The sequence below is a fragment of the Grampus griseus genome (genome assembly GCF_964374135.1).
Source record: "Grampus griseus genome assembly, chromosome: 8".
Taxonomy (NCBI): Eukaryota; Metazoa; Chordata; class Mammalia; order Artiodactyla; family Delphinidae; genus Grampus; species Grampus griseus.
In genome coordinates this window covers 31,021,409-31,037,617 of record NC_139002.1, presented here as the reverse complement: position 1 = coordinate 31,037,617, position 16,209 = coordinate 31,021,409, and the positions used below count along the sequence as shown (strand labels likewise).

The 16,209-nt window shown below is 43.2% G+C and overlaps 1 pseudogene across 1 annotated transcript; it reads right to left on the bottom strand.

Moving 5' to 3' along the window:
* Positions 1-4,316: 4,316 nt before the first annotated feature.
* LOC309825672 (lysine-specific demethylase 4D-like) lies at positions 4,317-5,225 on the bottom strand (annotated as a pseudogene). Its single transcript has one exon. The product of its transcript is annotated as a lysine-specific demethylase 4D-like (transcript).
* Between the last annotated feature and the right edge of the window lie 10,984 nt (positions 5,226-16,209).

Here is a 16,209-nt window from a genome sequence, read left to right as displayed (position 1 = left end):
AAACTTATGCAATAGACCCTTGACATTCCCAGGGAATGGATCCTGAGCTCTTTCTTTGCAAATTCTTAATCCTAGCTCTTTCCTAAAAATTATCCGTCTCTGGCGCCAAGGATTTCCCATGCATAGACACAAATTCTAAATCTATAGCCCGTTCAACTCTCACACCTGATCTCTCCCCTGGTAGCTGTTTCTCCAGAGGATTTCTCCTGAAGTCTCCTGAGGAGATGCCTTCACTGCCCTCCACATTATGTGAATGTGGGCCTCAGCACAATTCCAAAATACTGACTGCATTGATTTGCTGCTGCTCATACATAGCTGAGATGGCTATTGTCAACTTAGTGAATGTCAGTGATCTGCTGGCTCTGTTAAAGTCCCACCTAATGCAATACAAGTCAGAAACGTGACATGTCAGCTGGTACAGCAGGAAACGAGAACATACAGACATTCCGCTCTCAGGATTTGCATCTGGTAGGAACGATAGAGCCATTTCCAGGGATGGCTGTGAATTATCCGTGCTTTTAAAGACTCTGTGGCCCCCAAATTTCTCCACCCCCAGGTCACCTAAAACACCAATGGCCCCAATCACACAGTGGGAGGAGTTTGCATTCACTGAGTTATGACATTTTATGCCTTCCCCCCGCCACAGCTCCCGCCGCCTCTCTCCTGCTCTCCAGCCATTTTGCTAATCTGTGAGCCCCTTAAGGGTGCCCCCACCGCAGGTATTTGCATGTGTTGTCCCTCTGCCTAGGGTGATGCTCTCTCTCCCTTGTCCACAGCACGCATTCGAAGACCACACTCCCAAGAGGCCACCCTTTCCAACACAGCAGTCCTGCCACTCTCTAACCCCTTACTCTGCTTTATTTTTTCTCCTAGGCCTTGTGACTGCTTGACTTGTTATGTCTCTCTTTATAATGAGAATATAAGCTCCAGGAGAACTGAAACTTTGCCTTTTTCACTGTTGTGTCCCCAATTCCACAAACAGTGCCTGGTACACGGTAAGTGCTTAGCAAACATGTGCTGAATGAATTAATAAGAGAGTGAGTGAACGGGCACTGAAATATATAGACACCATGTGAAGCTTTTGAGAAAAGGCTCTCTGAGAGATGGGACAAAGAAAAGATGCTCTCTGAGGTCTACAGGATTTAACGTAGCTCTTTTTTAGGTAGAGGAGCCTGAACATTTAGGGCACGAGGATACTGGATGCCAGGATCCCAGAAAAATCCAGAAACCCGGCCACACAAATGTTGCATTTTCATTGAGTGGCACCTCCAACATGTTACCCATGCCCAACAGGGCTCAGTTCTGCCCTTCCTCTGTCCTCCCTGAAACTGCTTATCCCCCTAACACCCACCACTTGCTGAGGAACCGTGAGAAGGGTCTCACTATTACCCTGTAATCACTGCAGGTCAATGACAAGGAGCTTGGGAGGCATTTCAGTTTGAGCGGCTGGTGAGCAGAGCAGGACGGGCAAGCGCTGCTACTCACCAGGATCTGTTCAACTCACATCAGTGTCCATTCCACTTACCTCGGTAGCCAATTCCTACCAACTGTTTGTGCTTTCCTATTTAAAGTGATGAAAGGTAACACAAACATTGGGGGAAAAAGCAACTTCAAGACCCATATACGGTAACAATCTAACGACATAAATATCATGGTAAAGTTATTTCCAAATATCTGGAAAGGAATCCTTATACACACGGAAACTGAATTGGTGTAATGGTTAATCTCTACGAATAATTCACTGTGGCCAGGTAGTCAGACAGATCCATAACTGACCCTTTATACAAATCTTAGAGGAGTCCCAAGACCCGAATTCCAACTTCTACGAGTTACGCTTAAGTACAGGTTCTAATATCCATCTTACAACTTTGGGCTCCTAAGTAATAATGCTAATAGGTAATATTTATTTAGCACAAATTATGTTTGCCCTGATCTGAACTTGTTATGTTCAAACTCTAACAGAGGTGCAATGTGGTTAAGAGCTCATTTTGCCTAAACTGACAAATGGAGAGCCATCGAAACCTGATTTGTTGAAAGACTACTAAACAAGCTGGGGTAGGAGTCTGAATAAAGGCTGGGTCCTCTGGCTCTTGAATGATTGTAAAATCTTTACCTTGTCTTTGTAACACTGCAACAAGGACAAATACGACAAGGAGTGGAATTTGTAAATGGGTATGTGTGACCTTTTGTGCAAACATGCGGTAGATCATGAGCAAAAAAAAAAAAAAAAAAAAAAATCAGTTTTCTACCGGTAAAAATAATTAGCAGGGCTTCCCTGCTGGCGCACTGGTTGAGAGCCCGCCTGCCGATGCAGGGGACATGGGTTCGAATCCCAGTCCAGGAAGATCCTACATGCCGCGGAGCGGCTGGGCCCGTGAGCCATGGCCCCTGAGCCTGCACGTCCGGAACCTGTGCTCCGCAACGGGAGAGGCCATAGCAGTGAGAGGCCTGCATACCACAAAAAAAATTAAAAAAACCTAAAAATTTGCAGTTTCTTACAAAATTAAATATAGTCTCACCATACAATCCAGCAGTTGCACTCTTTGCTATTTCCTCAGATGAGCTGAAAACTTACATCCACACCAAAACCTGCACACAAATGTTTATAGTAGTTGTATTCATAATTGCAGAAAAAATTGGAAGCAACCAAGATGTCCTTCAGCACGTGAGTGGATAAATAAAGGGTCATACAAAACACAATGGAATATTATTCACCAATACAAGGAAATGAGCTATAAAAGCACTAAACGTGGAGGAAACTTAAAGGCATATTACTACGAGAAAGAAGTCATCTGGAAAAGACAAAACTATGGAAGCAGTAAAATGATCAGTGGTTGTCGGGGGGGGAGGGGGGATGATTAGGCAGAGCACAGAGGATTTTTAGGCAATGAATCTATTCTGTATGGTATTATAAGTGTAGATACATGTCATTATACATTGGTCAAATCCATAGACTGTACAACACCAAGAGTGAATAAATTAAACTAAGGACTCTGGGTGATAATGAGGTGTCAGTGCAGGTTCTTCGATTATAACAAAAGTTCCTTTCTGGTGTGGATGCTGGTGGAGGAGCATGGGACCGAGTATGTTGGAATCCCCTGTATTTTCCACTTAATTTTGTTGCGAAGTACTCTGCAAAAATAAAGTCTATTAATTAAAAGAAAAGTTAACGTGTAAGCCTGGGGGTGTGGTGAGGAACACAAGAGTAGAACTAAGCATCACAGAAAGAATACGAGTGGATGTCCTAGGCATTGGGCTGGCCCTAGAGGCCAGGAGAGTGTCTGAATGCACATCAAATTAACTGAGTACCTCTTACATGCCTGTTACATTTACAACCCCAGTATCGTCACAAAATTCTCGCATTGTAATTCTGGCTCAGAGAAAATCAATGATTTTCTGGCTGAAGCTCCCACGACTAGACAGTAGCAAAGTGCAGGTTTGAATGCCATTTCTGCTGACTCTAAGTCCAGTTCTCCCCTCTAAGTAACTGCTGGAAAGCTCAAAGCAGTGACTACGGAAAAGTTTGCTTTACGAAAGACATCACGCTTCAGATTCAACTTTGCACATACGCATACAGAGTGGGTCCATGGATGGACTGAGTTTGTGGCTGCAGGGACAACACAAAACCACATCAACAGCATCACATTTATTTACTTCACCATTAAAAGAAAAATAAGAGGCTGCAGGGGAGGTGATAGGGAAGGAGAACTGAATAGAGAATTGTTATTACTATCCAGAGTAATAGCCTTTCCGGAATTTCCCATACCAAGGACAAAACTTCATAATGGACAGAGTCAGCTTCCCCTGGGGGTCACCCTCTCTGCCATTATGGGGAAGGAAAACTTCTGCAGCTCTGGAGAGGGGCCAGGGAAGGGGGCCTCACAGTCTGGTGACAATGCAGACCTCCCCAAGTCTCCTTTCTTCTCTACAGTGCATGCCAGGGACACGGCCCATCTTCCTCACCTCTTCATGCCCACACTCATCTTATTGTTCCATCCCCAAGCCTGGCTGGAAAGGAAGATAAAGCCTCCCCACCTTCCTATTTCCGTGCTGCTCCAAGAAAACAAAGTCTCCATTCCATATTGCTTCAGGAAACAGAAGACAGACACACACACACACACACACACACACACTTTCAGTACCATACAAAGCTCTGTTCTTAATGTTACTATTCTAACATCCAACTCCCTTCGCAGCTGGTAATTATAGGTCCCTTTTAGAGTCCCCACCCAACCACCTATTTTTAATATTCTAAGGGTGCTCACCTGAAATCTCCCTTATTCTGACGAAGATCTTTCCAAAGGTCATGCAGAGCCCTATTCCCAGGCCACTTTGCCATAATCGATCCAGCGCTGGGTGGCAAAATTGATGGCTTCCGCGCAGTTGTAGCCAGAGTGGTAGCCATAGGGAAACGTCACTATGAAATCTCCAGCCTCCTGAGTGACCCGATCGAAGGGGATGCCATTGTCCTTGAGGACCTTGGGCAAGAAGAGAGCCACCTTGTGCCACAGGAAGGCCTCACAGCCCCGCAACCTGCCCGGGAAAAGCTCCCTGGCCAGGCGTTCCAGGCACCGGTCGTGCTCCGGGGGCACCGCGTACCAAGTCTTGGGCTCCCCGAAGTGCAGGTAGTTGATGCTGTAAAGGTCCATGTCCTCCGTGTGCCAGGCGAAGGCGGTCTTCCACATGCCGAAATACAGGCAGGGGGTGTTGACGCCTTCGATGACCACTCCGCACTCCTGTTCCAGCAGGTCCTGAATGGTTCCCAGGTGTCCGAGGTTCCACTGCTTCGTGTTTTCATCGAATAAGGAGCCACTGACGTCCGCACCGTATACTGGTGAATCATAGGGGCATGTTTTCCAATATTTTCACTCCAGATCCTCAAAATCAGAGTAGAATGCAGTCTGGTGTCATTCACTGTTTCTTAAGCGGCGATACTCGCTCACGGTCATGGCTTTCTTCTTTCTGTGGTGCTGAGTAAACACACCTGCCTGCCCAGTGGTCACCTGCTGCAGGGTAGCGGCTATTAAGATGTCATCGGTATCATCGTACATCTGTCCGGCTTTCCATCCTTTCGGTGGAATTACCTTGGCTAGGCCAGCTCGGTGTGCAACTTGCCACTCCATGGCAACAATATATTTGCTGAAATCTTCAAATTCTTCCATGGTTGGGTGGACGATCGTAATCTTACAACTTGGGTTCTGGCTCCCAAAGTGCTTAGACTGCATGGCGGCAACAGAATAAGCAACGGACTGCCAGCTTCTTAGGTATGCTTTGGATACCTGAGAATGCTGGGGAGTAACCTCTTCCCTATACTTCCTTTATTTTTAAAGAAGTTTTGATAGAGTTGAGAGGCAGGAACTCAGACTTGAACTTTTAAACAAACGAGGTGGTATCTTCTCCAGGCTTGTCAATCCACCAAAAGGATTCCACTCTTGTCAGCATTTTGGAGCCAAAGGAAATCCAGTATTTCCCAGAGGAGACGGCTCTCTGAGCCAAGTCCTGCCTCAGCCTGCAGCTCTGTGAGTTTCCTCTGTTGGGGGTATAAGTGCCTGAGACCTCTCTAGATTCCCACACTTGAGTGCATGGGTGGCTTCTCACCTCACTGTAGCAGAAAGTCTCTTCATGGAAGTTTCCAAGCCAAACCTAAAGAAAGTACAAATTATTGAAAAAAAGTGGATGACAGAACAAACTGATTTAACATCAAGTAAAAGAAAACTGTATAGTAATCTTAATTTCAAAGTTTGAATTTAAGGGCAAAAAGTATACTCTTTTGGTAGGCATGTAAACTGGTGCAGCTATGGTGCATACTATGGAAAACAGTATGGAGGTTCCTCAAAAATTGTAACTAGAACCACCATATGATGCTGCAGTCTCACTTCTGGGTATATAGCTAAAGGAAATAAAAACAGAATATCAAGGAGATATCCGCCCTCCCACATTCACAATGGATAAGATATGGAAACAACCAACATGTCCAGTGATGGTTGAATGGATACAGAAGATGTGGTACATAGATACAATGGAATACTACTCAGCCATAAAAAGAATGAAATTTTGTCATTTGCAACAATATGGATGGTCCTGGAGGGTATTATGTCCAGTAAAGTAAGACAGAGAAAGACAAATATGGCATGGTATCACTTACATGTGGAATGTTAAAAAAAAAAAAAAGAGTAAAACTTACAGAACCAGAGTAGAAAAGTGGTTGTGGGGGAGGGCAGGGAAGGGAGGGTAAAAGGGTACACAGTGAATAAAGTCTCAGGAGCTAATGTTAACCACGGTGACTATAGTTGATAACAATGTGATGTATAGTTGAAATTTTCCAGAAGAGTAGGATGTAAATGTTCTTACCAAAAAAAGTAAATATATGAAGGAAATGTGTTAATTAACTAGATGGGGGGAATCCTTTCACAATGTATATCAAATCACCACAAAGTTGACTGAATATTTTACAATTTTAAAAGTCAATTATACAGCAAAAAAGCTGAAATTTAAAAATAAAGAATTAGGACAAATCATAAGACAGAAAAAGAGTAATTAAAACTTAACTGAACAGTACGGACATTAAGCAAGCTTGAAAAGAAAGGAGTTAAGCACTTAACTCAATAAACTGGATAGCTTAACCCAAAAGATAAATTAGGGAAAGGAAAACAATGAAATAAACTGAAACAATTACAAAAGAAAACATAACACCCAATAGAAATGATGACTGAAACCAAAATGCAATTTGTAGACCACGAAAAGTGTAAAAACATAAGCATAAGAGAAAAGAGAGAAAAGTACAAGCATATCACGTTATAATAAAACAGGGGATGCAGATAAAAATCTACCATTATAGAAAGAATGTCTATGTAAACAAAAGCAGGAAAAAAGTACAGAACACAAATATACACATCCTTAACAAGCATTACCCTTAATGTGTAAATACCTGAAAAATTCTAATTAAGTTCTAATCATTAATTTGCATTGATAGACAAATTATTAGAAATATAGGGTTCACTCAGAATGGGAGAAAATATTTGCAAATGAAGCAACTGACAAAGGATTAATCTCCAAAATTTGCAAGCAGCTCATGCAGCTCAACATTATAAAAACAAACAACCCACTCCAAAAGTGGGCAGAAGACCTAAATGGACATTTCTCCAAAGAAGATATACAGATTGCCAGCAGACACATGAAAGAATGCTCAACCTCGTTTATCATTACAGAAATGCAAATCAAAGCTACACTGAGATATCATCTCACACCGGTCACAACGGCCATCATCAAAAACTCTACAAACAATAAATGCTGGAGAGGGTTTGGAGAAAAGGGAACGCTCTTGCACTGTTGGTGAGAATGTAGATTGATACAGCCACTATGGAGAACAGTAAGGAGGTTCCTTAAAAAACTACAAATAGAACTACCATACGACCCAGCAATCCCACTACTGGGCATATACCATGAGAAAACCATAATTCAAAAAGAGTCATGTTCCAAAATGTTCATTGCATCTCTATTTACAATAGCCAGGACATGGAAGCAACCAAAGTGTCCATCAACAGGATGAATGGATAAAGCAGATGTGGCACATATATACAATGGAATATTACTCAGCCATAGAAAGGAACGAAAGTGAGTTATTTGTAGTGAGGTGCATGGACCTAGAGCCTGTCATATAGAGTGAAGTAAGTCAGAAAGAGAAATACAAATACTGTATGCTAACACATATATATGGAATCTAAAAAAAAAAAATTGTCATGAAGAACCTAGGGGCAAGATGGGAATAAAGATGCAGACCTACTAGAGAATGGACTTGAGGATATGGAAGGGGGAAGGGTAACCTGGCACAAAGTGAGAGAGTGGCATGGACATACATACGCTACCAAACATAAAATAGATAGCTAGTGGGCAGCAGTCACATAGCACAGGGAGATCAGCTCAGTGCTTTGTGACCACCTAGAGGGGCAGGATAGGGAGGGTGGGAGGGAGGCAGTTGCAAGAGGGAATAGATGTGGGCACATATGTATAACTGATTCACTTTGTTATAAAGCAGAAACTAACACACCATTCTAAAGCAATTATACTCCAAGAAAGATGTTTTAAAAAAAAAAGAAATATAGGTCTCAATCAAGTTTCTAGACACTGGTTAGCAAACAAAATCTATAGATCCCATACACCAGTTAACAATCAATTATAAAGCGAAAGAGTAAAAAGGTTTTAATCCCTTTAATAACAGAAATACATGGCCCCAATGAAGAAATCTAAAAATGATATGCATGCAATGCTTATACTTTAAATGCATAAATAAATGTGAATTTTACCAGGGAAAAAAAGTTGCTTTCTGGTATAAAATGTCATCCTTTTCATCTTTATGCTTTAAAGGAAAAAAAAAAAAAGGCCAAAAAAGTGCCTGCCTTCTGCCAGTCCAAAATCTTAATTCCAAATGATGATACACAGGACCCAGAAAATGGTTTCCTTGAAGGATTCAGCCTCTGAATGAAACAGGCTGTGCTCAAAGTCTGGCTATATATGTCCCACACCAATTTCAATTCAATCAGTACCACCCCAAATCTAATACCCTCATATCTAATCAAAATCTCTAATTTGATCCCTCATATTTTTCAAGTCCCTTCCAATTGACACACTCCTTACCCAGTTCTAGAAACCCTCTCATTCCCATTAGATCACAGTTCACTAGATGAGGTGCTTTTTCCTGAAAATCTTTGTGATTTTTACCAAGAAAATATTAAGAAAAAAATTAACTTCACAAGTAGGAAAATAGTTTAAAAATAAAAACTCAAGGAAAGGATATCCCAATGTATAGTACCCTCTCTCTCGCTCTCTCTCTATATATGCATAAATACTGTCATTTTTTAAAACTTCTGGTAGGAAAATAACTCTTTTGCTCATAAGCACAAATTACAGAAATAAAGTGACCTACCTTCTACCAACAAAATCCTGATTCCAGTTGGAGATATTCAAGGACCCAGAGAGAGAGAGACAGTGTTCTCTGGGCAGCTGGCCTCCAAATGCAGACCCATGTCCTGACGGCTCTGGCTTTCTACCTGGGCAAAGGTATAATCTGATCAGCACCAGTCAACGGTAATTGCTCTCGTTGGTCAGCCCACTTTGTCTGCGCCCCTTTGAGTTTTTAAACCAGTCTTACAGCAAACTAAGAGGTTGCAAATAAAAGGAGTGGGAAAGTCAAACCAAGCAATTATTAAACTAAAGAAACCTGGTCTAGCAGCAATTAATATCGAATGTATTTATAAGGTAAAAGAAGGGCAGCTTTAGTTATGAAAAAGAAAAACTCGTGGGAAAGATTACAATGATGCACTTTACGCACCTAGACACATAGCACTGAGACACAGAACACAAAGACTGAGAATTATAAGGTAAAACTGACATATCTGCAATCATCGTGTGAGGTTTTTTTTCAAACACCGTTCTTCCAGAAACTGATACATGAGGACAGAAGAAAATTAATACTGTTATAAAAGTATAAACAATATAGTTAACAACTTTGACTATATTTCCTGCAGCAACCACATAGCAAAATGCTTTTCAACACATATAAAACATTTACAAAATTTTACCGCTGTTAAGACCACATAATAAATCTCAATAAAAATTCCACAGAATCTACATATTGAGTACCCTCTTGATCAATCTTTTATTTCAATCATGAAATAAAATTGAAAGTCAATAATGAAAAAAGGGAACACCACCATATTTATTTAGAAATGAATATCCACATAACATCTACAACAATATCCATATAATAGCTAAAAATCTATTGATTTTTCTGCTGTCTGCAAGTAGTTAGTAAAAACTAAACCAAAATACCTCAGAATTATTTGAAAGAAAAAAAAGATAAAAATGATAAAACAATTCAAAAAACAAAAGGGAAAACAACCATATACAAAAGTATAAATGATTAATAAAATAGAAGTCTGTTACTTAAAAAATAAAATAAAGAAAGAACTGGTTAATAAATTATATAGTACTCCCTGCTACAGGAAGAGAGTGCTCCCTGCGTGGGAGAAGCTGGTGCAGAGTGGCAAGTGGTGATGGGACTCGGGGAGGGGTAGTCATTTTATAGAGGTGGACCCTGCCAAACCCCATTTTAACCAGGTCAACATCAAGAGTCATAAACTGGGAATTCCCTGGCCGTCCAGTGGTTAGCACTCCGCGCTTTCACTACCTAGGGCCCAGGTTCGATCCCTGGCCAGGGAACTAAGATCCCACAAACTGCGAGGTGTGGCCCCCCCCAAAAAAAGCCATAAATTACTTTGATAGTATATGTCCTTGATATGATGTGATTAAAATGTGACAAAATTCCCTCCGTAATCTTCCTCCAAGAAAACAGAGAAACTCAAGATAATCATAAGAAAAGCATCAAATTCCAATAGAGGGGCATCCTCCCCCAGACTGTCAGGTTTCTATACAATCTTTTGGTCAAAAACAAGGAAAGTCTGAGAATCTGTTACAGCCAAGAGAAACCTAAGGAGACATGAAAACTAAATGTAATTTGATATTTTAGATGAGATCTTGGAACAGAAAAAGGACATTGGGTAAAAGGTGAGGAAATCTGACCTTTAGTAGACAGTAACATATTGACATTGGTTCATTAATTGTCATCAATATACCATGGGAATTAAGATGTTACTAAAAGGGGGACATGCGAGTGGCGTCGGGTCAATACTCCCTGATCCACGTGCTCAATGCTTTGTAAATCTAAAACTGCCCCAAAATTTAGGTATTACTAAATATTGTAAATAATAAACAAACAGGAGAAGGCATCAATAAACAATATTAGAATGAAAAAAATTTGAAACATAATCTGAGTTTTGGAAACAGTCTACCAGACAGCACATTATAAACCAAATGATTCTATGAACCACTATGTGGCATAATCTTTTAGAGCACTTTTAAAAATATTTTAGATTATGAAATATAAAGTGTTCACAGAAATCTATAAAGCATATATGTACACTTCAACAAATAACTATAGAGTGAGCAGAAGTGGAACCAGTATCCAGGTCAAGAAATGCAACATTGCCAGGCACCTGGCTGCCTGACTTGTGCTCTTTTGCCCAGATTACAGCCCCTTCTGCCTCCTGGACTGACTTTATCCTAACTATTCACATAGTAATTTTGGTAAACATTATAAAATTAAAACTCTGTCCATTTTTGAAAACTTTATATAACCCTGAAGAAACACAATTGTATTTATGTCCTTTAGCGTATTTTTGGTGTATTTTTTCATCACTTACGTCCTTGCATGCAGCTGGACTTTGCTGTTTCAGTGCTGTAAAGTATTCAACCATATAAACTTTCTACTGTTGATGGGGCTTTGGGTTGCTTCCACTTTGGGCCTCTTACAAACATTGTTGCTCTGAAAATTCTCTGACGTGTATAATGGCCATAGAATATGTAAACTTAAACTTGCCAAATTTTTTCAACATATTTCACCAGTTTACACACTAGCTGCATGCAAGGGTGCTCATCACCCTTCACTTCTGCAAACCTTTGGTGATTTTCTGCCTTTACAGTTTTAGCCGATCAGGTGAGGGTATAGGGGTACCTCATACTGATTTGCATTTATTGGTTACTAATAGGGGTGAACCAATTTTTCTTATGATTATTGGCTGATTGGAGGTGCTCCTTCAGGAAGTGCCTCATCAAGTATTTTGTCCATTTTTCTGCTGGGTTGTCTGCCTTGGTAGTAGTTATATGTTCTGCTTATTAGTTCTTTACTGGGTATGAGTAACACGATATCTGTTCTCACTCTTTGATTTGTCTTTTCACGCTTTTTCATTTTTTTTTTGATCAACAGAAGTTTCTCTGTACCTCTAACAGAATATTATTTAAAATAGCTAATATTGGGCTTCCCTGGTGGCGCAGTGGTTGAGAGCCCGCCTGCCGATGCAGGGGACATGGGTTCGTGCCCCGGTCTGGGAAGATTCCACATGCCGCGGAGCGGCTGGGCCCGTGAGCCATGGCCGCTGAGCCTGCGCGTCCGGAGCCTTTGCTCGGCAACAGCAGAGGCCACAGCAGTGAGAGGCGTGCGTACCGCAAAAAAAAAAAAAAAAAAAAAAATTTGTATAGTTTCTTACAAAACTAAATATAGTCTCACCATATAATCCAGCAGTCGCACTCTTTGGTATTTACTCAGATGAGCTGAATACTTACATCCACACCAAAACCTGCACACAAATGTTTATAGTAGTTGTATTCATAATTGCAGAAAAAATTGGAAGCAACCAAGATGTCCCTCAGCACATGATTGGATAAATAAAGGGTCATACATCATACAATGGAATATTATTCACCAATACAAGGAAATGAGCTATAAAACCACTAAACGTGGAGGAAACATAAAGGCATATTACTACGTGAAAGAAGTCATCTGGAAAAGACAAAACTATGGAAGCAGTAAAATGATCAGTCGTTGTCGGGGTCGGGGAGGGGGGGATGATTAGGCAGAGCACAGAGGATTTTTAGGCAATGAATCTATTCTGTATGGTATTATAAGTGTAGATACATGTCATTATACATTGGTCAAATCCATAGACTGTACAACACCAAGAGTGAATAAATTAAACTAAGGACTCTGGGTGATAATGAGGTGTCAGCGCAGGTTCTTCGATTGTAACAAATGTTCCTTTCTGGTGTGGATGCTGGTGGAGGAGCATGGGACCGAGTATGTTGGAATCCCCTGTATTTTCCACTTAATTTTGTTGCGAAGTACTCTGCAAAAATAAAGTCTATTAATTAAAAGAAAAGTAACGTGTAAGCCTGGGGGTGTGGTGAGGAACACAAGAGTAGAACTAAGCATCACAGAAAGAATACGAGCGGATGTCCTAGGCATTGGGCTGGCCCTAGAGGCCAGGAGAGTGTATGAATGCACATCAAATTAACTGAGCACCTCTTCCATGCCTGTCACATTTACATCCCCAGTATCGTCACAAAATTCTCGCACTGTAATTCTGGCTCAGAGAAAATCAATGATTTTTTGGCTGAAGGTCCCACGACTAGAAAGTAGCAAAGCGCAGGTTTGAATGCCATTTCTGCTGACTCTAAGTTCAGCTCTCCCCTCTAAGTAACTGCTGGAAAGCTCAAAGCAGTGACTACGGAAAAGTTTGCTTTACGAAAGACATCACGCTTCAGATTCAACTTTGCACATACGCATACAGAGTGGGTCCACGGATGGACTGAGTTTGTGGCTGCAGGGACAACACAAAACCACATCAACAGCATCACATTTATTTACTTCACCATTAAAAGAAAAATAAGAGGCTGCAGGAGAGGTGATAGGGAAGAAGAACCGAATAGAGAATTGTTATTACTATCCAGAGTAATAGCCTTTCCGGAATTTCCCATACCAAGGACAAAACTTCATAATGGACAGAGTCAGCTTCCCCTGGAGGTCAACTCTCTCTGCCATGATGAGGAAGGAAAGCTTCTGCAGCTCTGGAGAGGGGCCAGGGAAGGGGGCCTCACAGTCTGGTGACAATGCAGACCTCCCCAAGTCTCCTTTCTTCTCTACAGTGCATGCCAGGGACACGGCCCATCTTCCTCACCTCTTCATGCCCACACTCATCTTATTGTTCCATCTCGAAGCCTGGCTGGAAAGGAAGATAAAGCCTCCCCACCTTCCTATTTCCGTGCTGCTCCAAGAAAACAAAATCTCCATTCCATATTGCTTCAGGAAACAGAAGACACGCACACACACACATACACACAATGTCAGTACCATACAAAGCTCTGGTCTTAATGTTACTATTCTAACATCCAACTCCCTTCGCAGCTGGTAATTATAGGTCCCTTTTAGAGTCCCCACCCAACCACCCATTTTTAATATCCTAAGGGTGCTCACCTGAAATCTCCCTTATTCTGACGAAGATCTTTCCAAAGGTCATGCAGAGCCCTATTCCCAGGCCACTTTGCCATAATCGATCCAGCGCTGGGTGGCAAAATTGATGGCTTCCGCGCAGTTGAAGCCAGAGTGGTAGCCATAGGGAAACGTCACCATGAACTCTCCAGCCTCCTGAGTGACCCGACCGAAGGGAATGCCGTTGTCCTTGAGGACCGTGGGCGGGGGAGCGACACCCTCACGTGGGCGAGGCCGGCTCGGTCCCAGACGGGAAGGGGGCGCGGAGGGGTGGGGGCGGGTGAGGGCCGGCGGCGACGGGGAGGTGGCGGCACGCACACACGGCGAGGGCCGCGGGGCAGGGGCGCGGGGCGCTGCCCAAGGAGAGGAAGGGCCGAGACACTACCGGACCACAAGGAAAACAAGTGCGGGGTCCTACCGCCACACACACGAAGGCAGTCCCACGACGCCTGAGACGCCGGCCAGGCCCAGCCACCCTGGGACCTCCCACGACCCGGTCCCGCCGCCAGGGCCCGCGTGCGACGGTCCCCCCGCGTGGCACGGGGGGACCCATCCACCCAAACTCAACCTTTCCGTCCTCGCCAGATCCGCCTTCATCTAAGTCCGACCCCCGGTGCTCGCGCCCCAGGGAAACGCTCCCGAGCGAGGCGACCCGCACCGCTCCCACACACCGCCACCGGCTGCGACTCGCGGAGAGGGCAGGCGCGACAGGCTCCTCGCGGCTGCGGGACTGGGGAGCCGGGACATCCGGGCGTCCACGCCCCCTTGGGCTAGCCAACGGGGTCACCGCACGCGCACGCAGACGCATACGCGCGGCCCCGCGCCGGACGCAGGCCTGGCGGGACCTTCCCACGACTCAGAGCGGGAAGGCGCAGCACGCGGCAGGCAAAGAGCGGCGCTCGGCCCCACCGCAGGGCCGGCGCAAGCCCTCCAGCGAAGGCGAGGGGCTCTGCCCACGTGTTCTGGCAGTCGCCACCGTGACCACTGCACGCTTGAGAGGGGCAGCGGCTGGGGGTCCGGTACCCAAAGGCTCCCTCTCGGACAGCTAGAGAAGGCTTTCTCACCGACGGTGCGTCATCCCCCACCAATCGACTCTCCCCTTTGGGCCCACGGAGGCGCTCCACGAGCCGCCAAGTCCACGACTGGGCGGGGGGTGGGCCGGGGGTCTGCGGTATGGGTAAGAACACGGCCCACAGGAGCGTTCGCGGCCACAGCCGGGGCACAACCTCTGCCGCCCCCAGGCTTGTCCATCGGGCTCCGGAAGGAGGGAGCTCGCCCCAGAAGCGCGACAGACACCCTTCTCACAGGACCCGGCCCAACACGATTATATGGTTGAATACTTTACAGTACTGAAACAGAAAAGTCCAGCTGCATGCAAAGGCGTAAGTGATGAAAAAATACACCAAAAATATACTAAAGGACATAAATACAATTGTGATTCTTCAAGGTTATATAAAGTTTTCAAAAATGGACAGAGTTTTAATTTTATAATGTTTCCCCAAATTACTATGTGAATAGTTAGGATAAGGTCAGTCCAGGAGGCAGAAGGGGCTGTAATCTGGGCAAAAGAGCACAAGTCAGGCAGCCAGGTGCCTGACAATATTGCATTTCTTGACCTGGGTACTGGTTCCACTTCTGCTTACTCTATAGTTATTTGTTGAAGTGTACATATATGCTTTATAGATTTCTGTGAACACTTTATATTTCATAATCTAAAATATTTTTAAAAGTGCTCTAAAAGATTATGCCACATAGTGGTTCATAGAATCATTTGGTTTATAATGTGCTGTCTGGTAGACTGTTTCCAAAACTCAGATTATGTTTCAAATTTTTTTCATTCTAATATTGTTTATTGATGCCTTCTCCTGTTTGTTTATTATTTACAATATTTAGTAATACCTAAATTTTGGGGCAGTTTTAGATTTACAAAGCATTGAGCACGTGGATCAGGGAGTATTGACCCGACGCCACTCGCATGTCCCCCTTTTAGTAACATCTTAATTCCCATGGTATATTGATGACAATTAATGAACCAATGTCAATATGTTACTGTCTACTAAAGGTCAGATTTCCTCACCTTTTACCCAATGTCCTTTTTCTGTTCCAAGATCTCATCTAAAATATCAAATTACATTTAGTTTTCATGTCTCCTTAGGTTTCTCTTGGCTGTAACAGATTCTCAGACTTTCCTTGTTTTTGACCAAAAGATTATATAGAAACCTGACAGTCTGGGGGAGGATGCCCCTCTATTGGAATTTGATGCTTTTCTTATGATTATCTTGAGTTTCTCTGTTTTCTTGGAGGAAGATTACGGAGGGAATTTTGTCACA